The 8,958-nt window shown below is 35.9% G+C and overlaps 1 pseudogene; it reads left to right on the top strand.

The window, feature by feature from the left end:
* The first annotated feature begins 92 nt into the window (after positions 1-92).
* LOC102887404 lies at positions 93-7,872 on the top strand (annotated as a pseudogene).
* Positions 7,873-8,958: the final 1,086 nt, after the last annotated feature.

The following is an 8,958-nucleotide window of genomic DNA, read 5'->3' as shown; positions in this document are numbered from 1 at the left end:
CCCTACAGTAAATACATGGTGGAAATGTCTGTGAAAATAAATCTAAACACTCTTTTTTGTCAACTGCTTCAGAATGAAGCTGAACATCTTTCCCAGCCACTGGCTGCCAGAAGCTCATTGAAGTGGATGACGAACGAAAACTTCATATCTTTTATGAAAAGCTTATGGCCACAGAAGTTGCTGCTGGGGCTCTGGGTGAAGAATGGAAGAGTTACGTGGTTCAAATCCGTGGTGGGAACGGCAAACAAAGTTTCTCCATGAAGCAGGGAGTATTGACTCATGGCCATGTCCGCCTGCTATTGAGTGAGGGGGATTCCTGTATGAGACCAAGGAGGACTGGAGAAAGAAAACACAGAACTGTTGAGGGTTGCGCTGTGGATGCCAATCTGAGTGTTCTCAACTTGGTCATTGTGACAAAAGGGGAGAAAGGTATTCCTGGTCTCACTGATACTATCATGCCTCGTTGCCTGGGGCCCAAAAGGACTGGCAGAATCCACGAACTTTTCAATATCTCTAAGGAAGATGATGTCCACTAATATGCTGTGAGAAAGTCCCTAAACAAAAAAGGTAAGACGCCTAAGACCAAAGCACCCAAGATTCAGCGTCTTGTTACTCCATGCACCCTGCAACACAAATGTCGGAATATTGCTCTGAAGAAACAGCGTACTAAGAAAAATAAGGAAGAGGCTGCAGAAAATGCTCAACTTGTGGCCAAGAGAATGAAGGAGGCTAAAGAAAAATGCCATGACCAGATTGCCAAGAGATGCAGACTTTCTTCTCCGAGATTGTCTCCCTCTAAGTCTGAGTGCAATCACAAATGAGATTTTGTAAGAGTGACAAAAAATAAGATCAGATATCTAAAAAAAACAAAAAACAAAAAACTAAATAGTTTTTCATTGGAGAAGGAGAGAGAATTAGGTATTTGGAAAGAGGGGCGATTATGAAGAATGTCAGAATTTCACAACTCCTGTGCAATAGGAGAGACTTGCACAGTTAGTCCCAATCTGGAGTTACTTCCTTTCCACCAAAAGCATCTGGTTGTAACCAGTCCCACCACCACAGCAGGCAGATCCCCACCCAGCACAGCCCAGAAAAGGTCGGCAGCTGTACATCAGAGACCCAGAGTGGATCCTGGTGGCACCAGAATGAGGAGTGACAGTCTGAATTTAGAGCAATAACAGATTGGAAGACTAAAAAATCTTCAAACTTATACTAAAAGACCTGACCAGGAAGCTCCAGTTTTGACAGGTGTGGAACAGAGAAACATCACAAAGGAAGAAAAGAACCAAGTCGGAGTCAATGCACTCAGTCGCAGCTGTCTATGGAGCTGATTAAGTGCCTTACTTGGAAGACTGAATGTTAGTGTCTGTGTATAATTCGATTGATAACAATTTTGCTTGAAAAACCTTTTTAGAAAATTGTGAATAGTTCCCCTCTAGCATTCCTCACAGTCTTTGCTGAAGAGGGCAGCTGTGATATAGAGAAATAACGTCCTATTATAGCTACCTTTGCCAAAATAGCCTCTCCTTCTGCAGGCCTGTCTGACCCAGACCTCAGAATCTCCTGGACTAAGAACAACTCAGGCCATTGTGATTTAGAAGTATCCTGGTGCTAGAGAAGACACCAAGATGGCCAGGAGACAATGGCAGCATTAGAAGGCTCTAGTTGAACAGAATATATAATTTCATTTAACAGCTGCAGAAGCTCATTAACTACGCCGGCATGAATGATTCTTTACAACTACAAAAAAGAAAGAAAAACAGCAGCCTATTTACAGATGCAGCGAGAGCATCCCTTGTTTTCTAGCTTTCAAGAGAAACAAAACATTTCTGCATAATTTTATGTCATAATTCAACACTATTTAAAAGGACGGCTTGCCAAAAGCCTAAAGAGATATTTTTGCACATTTTCAAAACCTCCACCATATTCCAGAGCAGTGTCTGACTGCATGGCTTGCAGGTTCCCTATGATCTGCTAAGGGGCCAATCAGGCAGCTGGTCAAACCAGGCACCTCTTCAGGCAGTCACCTTCCCTATACTCTCCAAACACGCCCTGTACTTCACGTCCTCAACTTGGGGAAAATATAACTCACATGCTGTCTTCCACAATCTTTCTAGATTAAATTGGCTGTTCTTTCTTGTGTAATCTTCAGCTCTTTCTATTCTTTACTTCAAATTGTCTTCCACTTACTAACTTTGAGCAAGTCACTTAGCCTTCTGTGCCTCACTCTGTTTATCTGTAAAATTATGATAGCACCTACCTCACAGGGCTATTGTGAGGATGAAGCTGTGAGTTAATACAAAGCATCTAGAATAGTGCCTGGCACATACTCAATAAATGTCAGCCAGGATTTCATTATTACTATCATTATTTAGGACATTATAAACCGCTATTACTTATTTTATATGTATTTCATCAACTCTACCTAAATAAAAATTGTTTGAGGGCAAATATTGGAGTCTAAGGGGAGTATGAGTGCATATTAACACCCTTTCTTGCACTCCTCCCTCTTCCTCCTGGACTCCTCTGCCTCCGCCCCAGATACCAACACAAAGAGGAAGAATGTTGTTATTTGGTGGAGCAGGTTTGCTGACATTTTCTTGGCCTCTGGGCTCAGCTGAAGGTTCATTAAGACATGGGCATAGTCTTTATCCCATTTGGATAAACTTTCTTGTGGATGTTCTTCCTCTCAAGAGTAAGCAGTAAAGTGTGCTCATCTTCTTAGATGCTTAACTTCAAGATCTCTCATAAAGAGAACTGCCTAATATGGGGCTCTGGGCTAAAGGAGTATGAAATAAATGATTCCTTAGTTCAGTCTAGCTTATCAGTGTTCTGTATTAGGGTAGGGGGAGGCAGGGAGGGATGCTCTACTTAGTGATGTTGTTCTGCTTGCTTTTCCTTTTCTTAGCATGTATTTCTTGTGAGACCTTTTCAAGGAGGAGTGGCTGGTCTTAAGTGGGAGTCAGGTGATCCTAGGTCTCTGGTCCACATGACATTATCTCATCCTAACCTTATGAGCAACCACAGGGATCAAGTCTTTTTCAATGTTTTATCCTTCAGCCCCTAACATTCACTATTCTTTATACAAGAGGCACTCAATATTTATCAAAACAAGCTGCTCTACATCATTAAAAAAAAGTTACCCACATTCTGATAGGGTCAGTCAATATGATTGAGGTCCTGTCATTTAATTAAATTAAATTCAAAGAACATGTCATGATAACAAGTATTAATCCAATGCCGATCAGTAAAATTCAAACTTGTCACTGTGATCTATAGGGCCCTGTATTACTTGTTCCTTGCTAACTTCTCTGATCCTGTCTTGCTCTCTCCGAACTAGAATACTTCATAATTTTTGCCTAATCCAACTTCTCATTTGCACTTCCTGTTCCCTCTGCCTGGAAGACTAATCCCCCCAGAATTTTACATGATGGGCTGCTTCTCGTGATTCTTGTCTCAGGACAAAGAAAGAGCCCATGAAGAGAAGGGAATAAGGGAAAATGTCCCATGAAGAAATGACGTTAAGTATGAGACCTAAAGTATGTGTGTGTGGCTGTGTTTGCGGGTAGAGATAGGTAAGTATTCAGCTTATACAGAAGAGCGAGCTAGGGCAAAGCTTTGGGATGCAAAGGACTAGAGAGAGGTTGTTTGTAGTGTGGCTGGGGCTAAGAGAGCTGGGGGAGAGCAGAAGATGGGGCACGAATGAATCCTGAAAACCCCTTCAGAAGAGGCTCCAAAGAGGGGCAGTACAGCATTTACGTACTGTATGTAGCCCTTTGGAAATATCTTAACCTAAGATATAATCATCCTTCATAAGAAAAAAGTCCTTCTGCCCTTAGTGGTATTCTAATCTCCCCTAACCTAAAAATAATCAGTAGTGCTAGGTGTAGTCACTCCCAGGTGTTAGTCATTTTTCAATTCTCTTCTGGAAAAGTAAGCTACCATGTCCAAGATTCAGGAGATGGAACTGCTCATCAAATCCTGGAAGCTAATTTTCCAACCCTGAACATAACCCTTACTTCTCTCAGCACTCGTCCTAGTGTTATCTCAGGTGGGAAACTAACTGAATGAGTTTTTAAAGCTGGCTTTAATTAGCTATTAGCATATCATACGTTCAATAAGAATTAAATATGTACCAATAGCCTGAATAGATTCTTTTCTACACACAAAAAAGGTAAACTACATTTCAGTAAATTCATTTTGACAAATTGAATTTATGCTATTAAAATAGCCTTACATTTTAAAAATTTGTAACAATTCCTAATGACTTATTTTTAGAGATTTAGGAATGGGTTATAAGAAATCAATAAAATCAGCCCAGAAACTAAAGCTGAAGTGTAGAAAGGTTAGATGATTGGTTGAAGATACAACTGAGCATTGTTCTTTCCATAAATAATGTACAAATTTCTTAATTTCTTATTCAATATCTGATTGTCAGAACTTATTTTAAGTAAAATACAGATCTACTGGGGTAAGAGGGCAGAGTGAGAATTGAAAAAAAGACAACTATATATATGACATGGCCAAGAAAGCCACCGAAAGTATATGAAAAAGAATAAATGTTTTAAAATTATATTTTCCAGATGGACAGTCTGAAAGATTATAATTCCAAAGATAATTTTAATTTAACACAATTAAAGAGTAAGAAATTTAGCAAAACCAATTCCTTAATATGCACTTAGAAAGATCTATCATGTGTAAAACATGAATATGCCAATTTGAATATCTGAATTTGCAACTTTTACCAATCCTCTGACTCATACTTATACTCAGTGCAAAGAAATCTTCATTTAAAGAGGGTAACAATGTTTCTATTCATTAACATCACACATCCTGTAAATAAATGTATTTCTACAGTGGCAATTTTGGCTGTAAGTGCTACTCTTTTAGGTCATTGAAACATTTATTTACATATTTAACTATGCATTTCTTTCCTTTTTACATACATTTTCCTTCATTGGTCTAAGCATTTGTTCAAGAGCTTAACTCGTTAGCTAAAAAAAAAAACAAATCCAAAATTCAGAAATGGGAGCACAATCCCTGCAAGGAAGCACATCAATAGCAGGCTTATATTATCACACTGTATATCATTTTACATTTCCGACACGCTTTCCAGTAAAGTATCTTATATCCTAAGATCTCATGGTGTCATTTTTTAAGTGAAAGTTGCAGAGAGATTCTGATTTTACTCAGAGTTGTTAAGGAACCTGCAGGAGTTCATTCATTAATTTATCTAACCAGGCAGGCAGTGAAGCCTTTGGGGACAGTAAGTTCACATTTAGTGTTTGTGCTGAATGAATCCCCAATCTACTTCGTTTTAATTTGCATTAAAAAGCCTCTACTCTCAAAGTACTGCATCATTAAGTTTATATAATAATTAGATATACAAATTAGGAGAGGCAGATTAAGTATCACTTGGCAACATTAACTTGCCTACCACATTTACACTGATTTAAAAAGTGTGTATCAGTGAGATATACTTGTTCATGCATAACTAAAAAAGCCTCTTAAATAATATTTAATTCATTGACTATTATTTCGAATAATAAGCACATTCACAGGATGAGGTTTTATTTTTTTTTTCCATTTTATTTTCTGGCTTTTTGCCATTAAGAGGAGTAAAAATGAAGAGAAAAACAATAATTATAAAAAACCCAATCTCTTAAATGATTTAACAGTTTAGTTCACGCACACAAACAACTATAGTACACACTATCGAACATATCTTCCATATCTATTTTGAACACGTGTTCTCATATAGTACCATAACAAGGAAGTCTCCATTATTTTAGTGAGACTGCTAAGATAGGCTCATGAAGAATTTCAGTAAGCTTTCAGTAAGTCACTTAAAAAATTGAGAGAAATAATTATCTCTGGTTAGTCTTCTGGTACAGAAAAACAACTGACATCTTTGCATTATTATTTTTAAGTGACCACAAACTGACACCACTCAAGATAGCTTTTCTCCCTCCATTGGTAATATTTAGCTACAATTTTAGTGAAAGAAGACGAGGCAAGCCTCAGAGCACTCTTGGGTTTCACAGGTATAGCAGCTCCCTTTGCCTCCAAAGTCTTCACCCCTGTTTTTATTTATTCTTTATTTATTTATTCATTCTAAAGTTTTCACACATGTGTAATATTTATAGATAGCATCACTACAAAATGGAGCGCAGGTTCAAATCAGAGTTTTAAGGTCAGGAAAAATAAGTATCATTTAAATGAGTCACCACTGCCACTTTTAGAACCTCTTGTACTTCCTTTAAAAATCTCGCTTTCAAGGATGTGACAATTTTTGTTGTGGAAAATCATAAATAAAAACTATACAATAGTTATGATGATTACTCAGTGTGGTGATTTTTTTTTTTACATTACAAACTTTATAGGAACACTCAGTTTACATTTATTTAGCACACATTTTGACAGTGTTTTATTTTCAGTAACTGACCTACTGCAGTCAATTTCAAGAAGTTAATGTTCTAGACCATATATATGTCATTATGCTGATATGAACATGAAATTCAAAATTACATAAAGAAAAACCAAAAGAAAGCAATTAGCAATAGTTTCTAATTTATGCTAAATATTAAAGTATCTTAAGTGCACAATTACTTTGTTTAGGTACTTATAAAAATGTAATACTGTAAAATTTAAAAGTTGTATATTTTTGCAAAATAAAAAAAAATTGCATCCAGATCTTATTCCAAATATAAATAACATACTTTTGATATTATCTTAAATTAGCATTTTAGATTATTATTATGGAAATGTGGGGCATAGCACATAATAAATAATAGGTATTAATTTCAAAACTACCCAGAATGTTTTATGGTTTGTATTTGTTGGCTTAAGAATATTTAAGAATGTTGTAGATTAGAATATTCTAATAAGTAATTACTTAAATGAAGGAAATAACTAAATAGAAGTGGGAAATAAAAAATTTAGAGGGCAGCGAGGAAAGGGAGGGCATGTGAAATTACACAGAAGAACCTGAAGTAAGTGAAGGTCAAAGAACTAGGAAAAGTTTACCCATTTCTCCAAATCTATGGTCATTTACCATGAGACACAGCTGAGTTATTTGCTCTAAGTGCTTTAAGTTTACCTATTAAAAAACAAGCCACATTCTCAGTTCTAGACCCCAGGGCCTAGCAGATGGAAAGCCCTCACCCCTCCCACCTGTTTCAGTGGCAGTCTACTAACCTCTCATGGCCCAGCATGACTAATTGAGTTTTTTCACTTGATGGTTTTATGTATGACGGAAATTTAAAGGCATAACTATGCATTTCTCTCTCCATCCCAGCTAATTATAGTTTCATCGAATTTTAAATAGTGGATGGTCACACTGTTTCAATATCACATCTTATCAACATCATTGATGGGGAACAGAAATTTGATTTCTACATTAATGAAAATACTGCATGTTTAGAAGATACTATGTATTAGAGGACAAAGGATGTCACCTTTGTCTCCTTTTAAAGTATCTCATTTCTACTATTTAAGTGCAATAAGACAAATACAGATTTACAAAAAAAGCCAAGTTAGAAATTAGGTCCTTCACAGAGACCCACAACAGCGTTCTTTTAAATATCTTAGGTTGCCTTCATATATTTAGGGTAGAATTTGATGTATGTATTATTTTTAAGAGATATATATGATGATTACATAAAGCAAAATTAACAGTTCAATTAAATAGAGACAGTATCAACAAATTCCTAAAATACTATTCTCATCAGCTAAATCAAGACCAAATAGATATTTCAAATAAGAGTTGGTTGAGTCAAGCTAGTTTATTTTGGGTACTTTGTTGAATGGAAAACACTTTATTACTTAAAGACTGAACCTTAAAAAAATAAAAGAGGTTTAATCCAAATAAAGCAAATTAACTCTTCATTCTGGTCTTTACTTTTTTTTTTCTTTCCAAAATAATTTACATTTCATTTATAGAGATGTTAGTGAATGGCTCTTTAAAAAACACCTATTTTGAAATCACAGATCAAAATAAACAGAGTCCCGATACGTGTAATATGAGAATGTCTAAACTCCCATTTCTGGAACGATCAGTCATTTACTGAGAATGTTTCATAGAAACCAAACATAATCTCCCTTTTTTTTTTTTTTTTTTTTTTTTTTTTTAAAGAAAACACTATAATACATTTCCTCTCTCTCAGGGAATACTTTGCCTTTTTTTTTTTTTTTTTTGATATTGCAAGTTCTATATACACAAATGGCACTTTTCTTCCTACTCTGCTAAAGGCCTCAAAAAATGAACAGAGATGGTTTAAAAGTCAGTTAATTTATACCATTTTCACCTAAGCTTTGTAAAAATATATGGAAGAGAAAGTAAGGTATTCGGTTTGAGTTAACAAGACAGTTGCTTCTAAAGTAGCTCCTTGAAGTCCGAGGCAGAAGGCAGCTGCAAACATCCGACTGAAAGCCCATCCGTGGCTTCACAGCTTCCAGTCGAGGATGTTTACAGTTGCTCACTGTCAACAGGGATATATTTCTTTCTGTCTGGTTAACCTGAAGAAGGTTCCCTAGCAGGTTCTTCTAAGATGTACAGGTAGCAATTCTGTCTCATTCAAACACAGAAATATTCTAGAAGATGTCTCAAATTCAAAACAAAATATTTAATGCATATTTATTACTCATCTATCAAGTCCCTATAAAATGTTGTGATATAATAAGACAATATATGCAAATGGATTTCATCCCTTACTGTTTGCTACAAGGAACAAATAGGCAATGGCAGAGTTACTTAAAATGATTTCAACATGCGTTATGTAATTAAAATCCTTCTCTGAGTGAAAGTGACCATAGAAATTAAATTATTTAACAGAGTGCATATTTAACTTTAAATGCTATATTTAAGTGAACTTACACTCGCAATGAAAATTAAAAAAGGTCTGTTTCAAACATAAATTCTGACACACACGAAAAAGACTTACGTGCTTTTACATATCA

Source organism: Pteropus alecto, unplaced genomic scaffold (genome assembly GCF_000325575.1).
Source record: "Pteropus alecto unplaced genomic scaffold, ASM32557v1 scaffold7, whole genome shotgun sequence".
NCBI lineage: Eukaryota > Metazoa > Chordata > Mammalia > Chiroptera > Pteropodidae > Pteropus > Pteropus alecto.
This window is presented reverse-complemented; position numbering and strand designations above follow the sequence as displayed.